This window comes from Falco peregrinus, chromosome 10, assembly GCF_023634155.1.
Source record: "Falco peregrinus isolate bFalPer1 chromosome 10, bFalPer1.pri, whole genome shotgun sequence".
NCBI lineage: Eukaryota > Metazoa > Chordata > Aves > Falconiformes > Falconidae > Falco > Falco peregrinus.
Window position 1 is genome coordinate 18,507,868 of NC_073730.1, and position 12,187 is coordinate 18,520,054.

The window sequence follows — 12,187 nt, forward strand, 5'->3', positions numbered from 1 at the left end:
GTACAGATGAATATTACTGGCCAGTAACCACTAGCATCATTTTTCCAACATCATTAGCATTTTTTTGTGGCTGTTGTTGCTTTTTCTTTTCTGATATGACTTTTCCCCATCTGCCATGTTTTTTCCAAACTGCTTGTAAATATTTGGAAAAAAGCATTAGTTTTGCATTGGTCTTAAGGCAGGCTTCATCTAGATTTCCTCACTTACATACATTAATGTTTTACAAGTTTTCTCCCCCTTGCTTTTTAATCAAACACCTGTTTTCACAAGGCCTTCACTTCTTTCTAATTGTCAGTCCTTATTTTTGTTAAAAAACTTTTTTCTTTTTAAAAAAGTAGTTCTATTGCTCACCCATTTAAAAATCATAATTAACTTCATCTCCTTCCTCATTTGCTAATGTGTCTATTTTCTCTCCAGTATTTCCTTTTCCCCTGATGCACTCATGAAGTCTCTCTTGTTTCTTTTATCCCCTTTGGCTAGCTTTAACTCATTCTGCCTTAAGCTGGGGAAAAGGAGACCTTCACAACACAGTGCCTAGAACTTCCATGATGTTTTATATTTTTAAAGTCTTTTGCAGACTCATTAACTTTCATAACAGGCCAGTGAGGCAGAGAAGTATTATCAACAGCTTTATTTTGATGAGGAAAGTGAAGGGGCGGTCCTTAATAATTGATGCTGACTGCAGAGGGAATGCTCCAAGGGCCAAAACTCCTGTCCATGTGCTCAGGCAGGTAGACAGCTAAGGTTGCTAGTGGGCACAAAGCAGCAGCAGTGAAGTTGGAAAGCTGAGCTCAGGGAAGTGAGTGCAAAATCTCTCTTTCAGCTGCCTTTTTTTCAGTTTATTTTTCAGGTGAAGACTCTACAGAGGTTACCCACCCAGCTCTGTTCAGCTCTGCCAGTCAGATGTTCCTTCATAATATTGGTACACCTGGTTAAAAATGCTATGGGACAAAGCAGTGCAATTGTTTGTCTAGAGGATATTTAAAAAAACCCCTGTCATTACTTTATCCAAGTGCCTGACAAACACCTTTACTCTTCAATAGCCATCAGTCTTAGGAAAACAATTTCAAAACCATATGCTCAAGGTGCTTGAACTAAGATTTAACTACCCCCATTTACACAGGGGCATAGCAAGGATGTATATGCTCATGCAAATATGCCAGCCTGGGCTTCCTGCAATTTTCTTCAGTTTTGTTGTACCCAGACATCACTATACAGAATTATCACAGCATTCTTAGTTTGCGGTCCGTGGACCACTAGTGGGCCACAAGACATCAGGAAGTGGAGGATGAAACAACTGCACATTTTCCAAGGAAGACGGAAAGTCTAAGCCATACAAGCATGTTCCAGCGAGCAAACAAAGAGAAGGGAGTGGAATCAAATTACCAAATGAACAATCAAAGCTTATCTTAAGTTTTGGTTGGTTTGCAAATGAAAAGCTTTGTGGTTAGATGTGCAACACAGCCTGGGGATATTTTTTTCATGATGCTAAACAGTGGTTAAACACTACTTTGCTTGTCTGGAAGTCTAAAAGGTTAAATGATATTCATGAGACTCTTTTCTTCTAAGCTGGTGTCAGCAACATCTTCATCACCCTCGCTTGAACTGTGGTGCATCACAACACTGCTCTCTAGCATGGAAGGCCTAGAGCTTGTTGTATCCTGCCCCTTATGCTAGCTGACCAAGAGGATCCTTACTGACCCCTCTGAGGAGTCCTCTCCCCTTCCCCTTCTGTCCATGCTGCCCTCCATGCCCCCCACGCCTCTCCCACAGGCACAGACAGGATGTGCTCCCCTGCAGCCAGGGGCTTCCAGAGGGTGAACGAAATCTGGTGCCATGCTGCAATTTATGAGGCTGGCAGCCAGATGAGATCTAAAGCTGCAATTTTCCTTTCTCCTAGGGGACTTCCCAGGGGTGGAAAGTGAGATGTGATGGTCTGGTTCCTCCACCTCCAGCACCTTTTCCAGCAAGAAGTCCAGGTTAGTTTCTTGATCTTCATTTGTGCATGTGTGTGTACAGAGGGGAAAGCAGGGGAAGTATCCAGCCCCTAAAAACCACTTGGTTAAGTTCTGCTGAGCAGGAGAGGCTCAGCACCTAGCCTGCTTAGCACTCCCAAACTGCTTAGCACTCCCAAACTGTGCCGGCCAAGTACCCAGTTCAGATGTTTATGGAGGTTTCTTTCTGAGGGCTGAAAGCTTGCATCTGTGCTTCCAGTTCAAGTTCTCTCACAAATTTGAACAAAAAGCTTGTAAAGTTCAGCATCCTCCAAATTGCCCCATATAAGTCGCTACTGAAACCATATCCAAATGGCTCCCCCCCTGCCATACCTTCCACAGAAATGACCTAAACTTTGTCAGGTTCACACGTCCCTAGAGATGATCTCATTTCACTGCTTCAAAAGAGCTTTGGTCTGCACAGCCTGTAGCAGCAAATTTACACTTCAAAAAGCAGACAGCTTTTTCCACATCTTATTCACTTAATGGGTGAGAATGTAAAATTAGTTCCGTTGCTGATGAGGACCTTGAGCCAAATGAAAAGTGTTCATTTGTCAGCACAGACTTACAGCCTGAAACATGATTATATAGCTAATCCAATAATGGGTTTTGATGCTGAGCATTTATTTATATACAGTATGTCTGTTATCTGTTGATAATCAGGCTCTACAATTTACTCCCTTTTGTGTCATTAGACTTAGCAACATCTTCCAGACATATTACATTTGCGTGTCAACATACAAACACACAAAACCTTTCTGACCAAAATACTCTCTTTGCCTATTTGCCTTGAAACAATGTTTGAATTTGAGCTTTTTGCAGTTTAAAATATTAGTAGGAAATTAATCATTTTAGACTGAGAACCTCTCTGCATCTTAAAACCTTAACAGATTAGAATTTGAAACATAAATTTTGTTTCCTTATCTATAACATCATATGAACTGATTTATTCTTTTTTTGCCTGATGTGCATACCAATATCTAATTATCCCAGGTATAAATTTGTATACATTAAATGGTCCCTGTCCTAAAATATTCCATGTCCTAACATCAGACAGTATCTTAGACTTTGTTAACTATGCAAACACCACTATTTGATGACTGCACAGATTCACCTTTTATAGAACAGAAAGTGAGTATAACTTGTTAATGCTAAAATCAGGTGTGGTTCTTACCTCAAGTACATTAAAATCAAACAGAAAACAAGAAAGTTGTTTGCTTTTACTTTTTCAACTTTTTACTAATTTCTATTGCTACCTAATATGCCTGCAGTTGTATGGATGACTGTAAATATCTAACACTGAATTACTGGGACAGTTTACTGCTCATTTAAATATAGAATACATAAAATTCAAATATTTAAAATGGGGAGGCATTTTCATGGCTATGCTATAGTATGATACATTGTAACATTCACCAGATAAAAAAAAAAACAAAAAAAGTCCATGGGAAAGTAAAATCACTCCAGTATTAAACTGGGAGTTAATTGCAAATATGGGGCACACCTGCAAACTCTGCAAACAATCCTGCTACACTACACAAGGCAATTTCTGTGCTAAAGGATAGTTCTGCCTGCAGAAACACCCAGGAACACCTCTGAAGATTGGGTGAAGCCTCTAAATTTGGCAGTTGGGAACTTTTCAGAAGTAAAGCTATTAAGTAAAATTTACCTCAAAGCATACTGCAAATCAAGGGTGCAGGTGAGATGCAAATGGTGTATGAGCCAAAGTCGAGGTTCGCCACTGCCTCACCTAAGAGCAGGATCAGGCCTCCCTGTGTGCTTTTGTTTAGCTGAAATTTACTCTACAATAAATACTTATGTATTGCTGCAACATGATGTTTTATTGGGCTGCACTAGTTTACTAAAAACAGCAGGCTGGTAATAGCAGTGCTTGTGGTTTTGCCTGTAATTCATTTGTGCATGGTAATGCACAGGGAGAGATATGATACCAGATAATAAGGCAAATTAAAAAAACGACTAAACTCAGTACTTGTAATATACAGTATATTAGGACCATGTTCAGACAGGCTGATTCTTTGGATATTTTTATTTTTTGTTTTACCTCGGCAAGGTAATTCATTAGGTATTCGCTTGGGTAAAGAATAAATGAATATAGCATACATTACATCCTCACTTTAGTTGCAGAAACAAATCTTTCCTGTACCCGCCAATGTAATCTTCAGACTTTTCGTTATATAAAACACCTCAAGAAAAATGCACCTCGGTAAGATTTACACTTTATTACTCTAATGATTCTACAAACACTGCCACAATGTGATGAAAGGCAAAGCAGTCCTGATCTGATTGAGAGCTAATAAAAATCAGTACTGAAAACTGAAAATAGCACCCTTATCATCTTTCTTTCATTTAGACCTGATTACTAGGGGATTATAATGCAATCACAGCTATGTGTGAGAGGTAGCTATGGGAACCAGTTTTAACTGTTTATCTAGCCAAAGATCTTAATTTAAGTTTGAACACTCTGATTCATTTATATGTAAGACACCAAGGAGACAAAATGCAGAAGAAACAGATGCTCACTTGTTCTTTCCATTTAACTTCATAAGCTACCAGCCAATTTGTCTTTCAGGGACAAAATTAATTTCTGATGACAATGTGAGCAAGTAATAAACTAGGAGTTCCTGTCCTGGGAAACTTGTTAAGGCCATGTAATGTTCTGGAGTTATTTAGAAAAAAACAATTTGCTCATAGACTTGCAGGGACATCTGTAACAGAGTTTTCTTTGTCCCTGTGCTGTTACTCATTTCTGGGGGCTTTATGACACCTTTTCCAGAGGTTGATTTGAAAAAGTTCAAAAGGAAACATATTGCCCATTATTTATTTCCTGTGGGGGTATTTTTTTTGACTACTTTTTTTTTTTTTTCCTCCCCCCTTCCTATTCACAAATCATGCAAACCTCAACCCAATTGCTTTGCTGCTTCCACACAGCCAGAGAAAGTAACTACCAGCCAGGAGGCCTAAGAAAATTAATCAAAAATTATCTGAGGAAAACAGTTTGTTGGAAATCTTGAGCCAAATACATACCTGAAAACATCTGACAGAGCACTGTAAAAAAGTCTGTTGCACATTTAGATGGAAGGAGCTTTGCCCATTAATGCTGTTAACTCTGTTAAGCTACCATCAGCAGCAGGGGAAAAAAATGCCAAAGTAAGGGGGGAGAGAGAAAAAGAGATGGAGATTGGTACAGGGTGTTTGTACATACTCCTGCATCAGTTATTTAACCGAAATGTTCTCTATCTTTCATTATCTTTGGCTGATGCTATTTCCCCATTTCAGTATTTGTTTCGCATGTACAGCTCTTTACTCTGGTAACACTTTTCTATCATTTGGTTCATTCGCTGGGGTTTTATCCCTTCCTCTCAGTCCCTCCACATCCAAGGTTTTCTCTTAGGTAAATTTCTACAGTCTAATGTCTGTCCATTAGCACATTTAAAATCACTGTCTGCTACGCTTAACATTCGTTTACAGCTTACGTGCTTCACATGAACGTTCCTTTTCCAGAAGTTCTTTTGAAGGAAGTTTAAAGTAAGTTGCAAAATGTTTCTTTTTCATCTAAACAGGGAAATGAATTTAAGAAAGGAAGAGAAGAGCCTGAAGGTTTAGCTCTTTCAAATTTTAAACAGAATTCAAAACACTGTTGGAACACATCTGTCAGAGAAAGCATGAGAGCACCTGCATTTTAAGAGTGGATCTCTTCCCTAACTCCTTCCTTGATAATAGCTTGCACGAACAGCACCTTTAAACCACATCAATCCCAGACGCTTTCCATCCATCCACTTATTATTTCCCTTGGCACTGAAGTGCAACTACCTCTAGACTGAAGCTTCTCAGTGATGTGCAGCCCACTGTACAGCACCACAGCTCACAACAAGAAGTGATTAAAACTATTCAGCCAAGATTTTAAAACAAGGGGAATTTTAAACAGGTAGTTCAAACCAGAGCTTGGCCTTGATACTGCACAGAGCAATACTAACTCTTGACTTAAAGGCCAGATGGTTTCAAATATGAATGATAAGAATTAAGTTTGGAGAGGAAGAACTAAGAATTAAATGAAAATTACAAACTTTACTGTGGTTCTGTTTGTATTTATGTAGTGGGACCTCACCAGCACACTGCCCAAGCGCACAGTATGTGGCCTGACTCTCTATCTGTAGGGAAGGGTGCACCATGGTTCAGCTGATTTCTAGTGTTCTCCTTCTATCAGTGAGTTTTCAGTAATCAAAGTAGTGCTTCAAGACACGTCCACCTAAGTGTGGTGGCTTGGCCATTAGCTGAGCACCAATAAGGGTGTGACTGGCAAGGACCACTGCTAACTTCTTATCAATGGGACTCACAGAAAATTTAAGTTCATTGCCTTAGCGGTGATGTGTTCTCATACCATCCCTGCCACACAGCTTTGAAGGCTTGTGTGCAAAGGCAGAATACATACCACGTCTATTCAGATGAAAACAGAGCATTAATTTATGTTTCAAGAACACGGAATAAGGAAAGTTCACACATTTTAGAAAAAAACCCACAACATTTTGCAAATTAAATTATTGCTTGGGAAAGAAGAAATCAGCCAGTGCTCTGACATCCCCTTGCACAGGCAAGCGAAAGCTGCAGCAGGGACATGACAGCAGTGTTCCTCTAAGGTGCAGCTGATGAAATTTCCCACCTAAGACACTCCACAGGTTTGGGACATGTTGATTACTGAGGCAAATTTAATAAAAAAGAATTTAAGGATATAAAAGAAAGACCCCGTCAGGAAAGTTTGGGTGGGGGAGGTTTGACTGGCTATTTGTGGAGCTCTATGACATGTCTGAAAATTTGTGTTGGCCTGCTGGGAAGCACAGCAGTCACCTTGGGAATAAAGAAAACAGGTTTTTTGGGCTTCAGGTATGGGAGAGAGGTGGCTGGGATAGGACTATTATACAGTTTGTATAATATCAATCCTCCATAAAGCAAAATGTTAATTAGCATGCAATTAAGGTGGAAAGTATCCTTACTTCAGATTAAAAAAAATCCTAAACCAATAATGTAGCTTTTAAAAACTTGCAGATCAGGAAGACATTAGTAGAATAATGAAAAAGTTGGATCTGAATAACTCTATAATGTATTTCCAAAACCAAACAGATATTTTCCACTTTTCTGCAAAACTCTATATAGTATAATATATTACACATTTCTATGCAGAAAGTCTTACATAACCTGTCTCCATTTCAATGAAGCTGTAAATTTTGGGGTTGGATATCTGAAAAGCAATTTTGATTAAGTTAAGAAGTGGGAATACCACAGCTGGGCTGGAGTCAGATGAGTCTGAGAAAAGAGGAGGAGTCCGCAGGCCTCTCTAGATAGCCCGCAACACAAAACGAACCTGTAACAGTGCCTTTGTGGTACTGAGACCAACAGCCCAGAGGATGACAAACTTGCTTAGGGCGGGAGATATTGGAGCAGGATGCTCGTGCCCTGGCCTAGTTTAGCATTTTACAGACTGTAACCACCATATTCCCGATACAACAGAAGCAACATGAGCTCCCTCAGCAGTACATTAGGGTGCAAATTGACATAAAACAAGGAAACATTTAATTTAGCTTCAAAAATCAGTGCAAAAAGCATACATAAACTATATGAGAGCTGTGTCACTAATACCTCAGTCTTCAGTGAGATAATCCCAGACTGGTTCACCTCTGGTTTTGGAGGGCATCAATCTTTGGAAGACCAAAGAGTCAGCAGATGCTCATCCTTTCTACAATGCCTCAGTAGAAACCAGATCTTTGTTTCATGGTGCGTAAAAGCTGTGAAATCCATGAAGCTCAGAAATCTCAAGGACTACAAAATAAATCCACTCCTGTGTAGTGCTAATACAGGAAATTCCAGCATGAGGGAATGCAGCCTTTTTCCAACATACCACAACCAGTAGAAGAATGTGGCTTCAGAGGAAAAAACTTTTAACTGGTTCCTAGTGGGCTTGTCCATAAGTCAACTTTGCATTACAGTAACAAGCCTATTGATCTATTCAGTTACAGTTGTATTTCTGCTGGCCTTGCCACGAGAGCAGCAGAGCTGCCGTGGACAGCCTGCTGGGCATCCCACGTGGGCACGCCACCCTGCTCCTGTGAGACCAGGCACACGCAAAACAGAGGTTGATTTTATTTCCTGATGAGGTCTCAGGGACACAGGCAGTACTGTGAAAGTCTCTCCCTTTGAAAGAAATTAGTAAAAACTACCCTGAGGCTACTCGCTTCTCCTCCTCCTCATGAAGTCAGTATAAAACATCACCACCAAACATATTAATTTAACTAAGCAGCAAATATAAATTGAAGTTTAACATGTATCATGAAAAATGCTTTTCAGTGTCTTCTGCAGCTAGCAAGACTACCAGTTGGCACACTGTCTGTACCTGTCTAATAGGAACCTTACTACTGAGACCTGAGACTGAAAGCATGCAGACCATACGTGGCCTTCAGAGATAAGTATTCTGGAAACATCAGAGAAGAAAAAAGGAAAAGATGAGAACCAGATCCTGGACCTGGTAAAGGTCCAATAACGGCATCTTACAGCCTACCACTCTCATCCTTCCTCTGAGAAACAGGTGGCAACAGAAAGCAAAAGATGGGCCTCTGAAGGGATCCGAGCACAGCAGTGCCATGCCCAGGGGCATCGCAAGGGTGGTGGCAGAGCGTGTGGTGGGGTGCAGGTCACAGCATCTGCCCCTTCCTTCTGTTCCAGCTCTACCTCTCTCTGTGGTGTGGACAGCATGGACATGCTGTGTGCTTTGAATTTCTGACCCAGGACTGTGCCTTACAGCGATGTGCCAACTCAGCTGTAGTAAATCTATGGTTTTAGGTTTAACCACATTATAAACGTTAGCCAGTAATCACAAAAGCAAACACTCCCCACACCCTCTTTTTTACGGAAGGGCTCTCTCTGTCACCCAGGTGAAAGCTAACAACCTGAGACTGACTGTTACTGAGAAATGAAAGCTTGGTTGTTCCAGCTAGATGAAAGGCACCAAACCTGAGACAAATATTTTGTCAGCCCTCATGGGGAATCTTGTAAAGCCATCTCCCATCCTGTAACCGCTCTGTGGTTAAATAATAGCTTCAGTTCTCTGATGTTGCAATCCAGCACCTTTCACAGGCATTAAATTCCCTCTAAATTAATTCTAAGAAAAAAAATGCATTCTGCTCAGAGTTATTTCTATTGCCCAGTTATTTTATATGAATCTGATAACTAGTTTCCTGCTACAGAGATTACATCTTGAATACTTAATGCCAATTTGGAAATATTTTAGACAAAACAAAAACAGATCTAAAATACAACACACAGTTTAGCTAAGTGTAGAACATTAATGCAAGGCATGATTGGAAAAACAGCAAGTAAATTGGAGGAGGAGAGCAGATTCAATGGATATCTCTCAGGGTTAGTACATGCTGTAACTGGTCATTCAGGCATTTCTGGTTCTGAAAGTACATTTTTCTTAGCATAAAAATCTCAGAGTTCAACAATTCAAAAAAACAGTTAGAAGGAAGGATAGAGTGCAGCCAAAGGATAGCCTTTAACAACCATTTCAAAATGAAATCTAAATATGCTTACATATTAGATAAATGTTGGCTTCCAGGGAAGCTTTACAACACTTTAATTCCATCCTGGACTGGGATATATGGAAATGTTTTGAATTTCTGTAAGTGTCCAGAGCTCTCTGCTAAGCTAACAAGCTGGTATTTCTATTCATATAATGGAAGCTATTTTTTCCCTGAAAGTAACTCACCAGGCTCTCTTTGGTGACTTTTCTTTTTTTTTCTTTTGAGCTGCAGTACAATTTCATTAATAGGACTACACAATAATTACTTTTCTCATATTCTCATCAGCTACTGATAACTCAACTGCCCTATTTTTTGCCACATGGATTCTAGGATGTACATTTTTGTAAAAAATGTCAGAGGTTTTTTTTCCCTTTTCATTACTTAAAACTCAGCAAAGCTAGTGGATTGCATATAGGTAGAACATCTCCTCACTGGCCGCTCTTTCTCCTTCCCCCAGCCCACCCCACAGCAGACTTAAGTTCTTTGGAAGTTTTTCTTATCCTTCATAGCCAGTAGTGGCCAATCCATGGCTCATGGTCCATCACACCCACACCACATGCACACACCACCTGTAGAACAGACAAATTAAGGCTGGCCTTAACTTTCCCTAGCTCAAGATACTGTAAGGTGAGCAAGCAGACCCAGTGAGCTGTCTGAATGCTGCAACAATCCAGGAAAAGTGTGGGCAATTGTACTGCCCACAACAGGTGCAAAAAATACAACCTTGAATCAAAAAGATCAGCTCTAGCTGAGGTTTGTAGACACCTGAGAAGAGCAGATTGGTACCTGTTCCTGAGACATGCTAGACATCCCTCCATCTGCATTTTGTCCATATTAACATGGAAGATAAGTAAAAAAGCCCTGTAACTAGCTAAATCAATCAATGATTCTTAACAAGAAACAATATATCAAGAAATGCCTCTAGACACTGTACCTTCGGGCTGGTGCAGGCAGCCTATTTTTCACTGCATGCCCTGCTGACGCTGTGGCAGGCTCCAGCTCATGCAGAGCCCAGCCAGCCACCATGGCAGCTCTCATGCAGCAGCTGGCAGTGCCCCGTCCTCCTGTGATGTCCCAGAGCTCCTCAGAGACCTGAAAACACAGTGGCACTGGTTCCTCCCTGGGCAGGACTGCTCAGTCACTGCTTTCATAGGTACAGCACCAGCAGTTTAATACACAAATCCCTCTTGAGGAAAGTACAGACGCAAAATCCTTAGGCTTGTGGGTGCAGCCTGCAGTGACCACAGGCACTGGTGATGACAACCTATTTACCCACACAGACGTACAGTATTAATTTGCAAGCAACAGACAGAAGCAGGGCTGTCTGCCAACCAGTAATATTTTGTAGAGCTGATGCCATATGTCATATATTAAAGGTCTTACTTCAGCAAAACACATGGTTTAATACTAAACCCAAGGGTGTCCCAGTGAAGCCAGTTGCACCTCTCATGGTCTTCAAGACAGCTACCCAAAGAGCTGCATAAATGGGGTTTTAGTTATTTCACTATAACTTTTCCTTTATATTTGCATCCTTTTTGAGTCTCTGTGTTTCAAGTTGAAGGAAATTACATGAAAAAGCAGAAGATAATTGAAGTAGGAATCATAGCAAAGAAAGCAGGTACTTTGATTTTTAACTGTACTTAAAATCAGGGAGGAACTTGAAGGCCAAAGAAAACGTCCCACAGTGCTCAACAATTTTTGTAACTTGTCATTGCTCACGATGCCTTTAAGCAAGTCCATCTGAAGGCTGTACTCTGTCACTGAACTGGAAACCCTATAAAATGTTTTTGTCTGGTCTAGCTTCCCATGGCTAGTGTATCTCAAGACAGAAGGGAGATCTTATCAGAACAGGAGAGATTAGGAACAGCAAGCAAACCTGGTCAGCAAGCAGATACAAATCTGTAGGGACACCCTCTCCTGACAAAAGCACAGCCTGCAGATACCGGTTAAAATGGGTGAGCTGACTATTTCAAAAAGATGAAAAACCATTTGGCTTCCACAGACTGAAAGGTGATTCCACACTGTAACTGCTCATCAAGCAGGGGCACATGCAAACCCTTCAATACAGCTGCCCAAGCAGTAGCCCAGGAAGAGCAGCTTCCACAGTTTGGCAGGTGGATGTGGAGATAATTGTGTGGATACAGGCACTGACCTCTCTGCTAGAACAGATAATAGAACAAAAAAAAAAAAAAAAAAAAAAAAAAGAGGAAGATGCCAAGGAGATACCTGATTTCTTTGGGTAATTGTGACTTGCAATTTATTATCACATTCAAGTGGAACATCAACGGGTTTTGGTTTTTTTGTGGATTTTTAGGGAAAATTGATAACATCGACAGTCAACTATCTCCTATTGCCACTGTCTTGGTTCCTAACACAACTAACAATTCAGACCTGATAGGCTCCTTACGAACACTTAGAGTCAAGGTCTGGGGTAACGGAAAACGATTGCAAAAGGCAGCAACTGAGTGGAGGCTGTCCTAGGCCACAGCACTAACATTTTGTACAACTCAAAACCCATGTTACAGATATGTGTTGGCTTTTGTATTCCCTCCACTGCCAAGGCCCTTGACTACCCTGGTCAGGTGGCCTGTTCCCTGGATGCAG

The 12,187-nt window shown here is 40.7% G+C and overlaps 1 long non-coding RNA gene across 1 annotated transcript in view; it reads right to left on the reverse strand.

Annotated features, from left to right (window-relative positions):
* The window catches only part of LOC114012460 (uncharacterized), a 90,332-nt gene that overhangs the window by 46,341 nt on the left and 31,804 nt on the right, over nucleotides 1-12,187 (reverse strand). The window contains exon 13 of the long non-coding RNA XR_008748983.1: nucleotides 10,518-10,675. This is a non-coding gene — a long non-coding RNA (uncharacterized LOC114012460). The remainder of the gene's footprint in view (nucleotides 1-10,517; nucleotides 10,676-12,187) is intronic.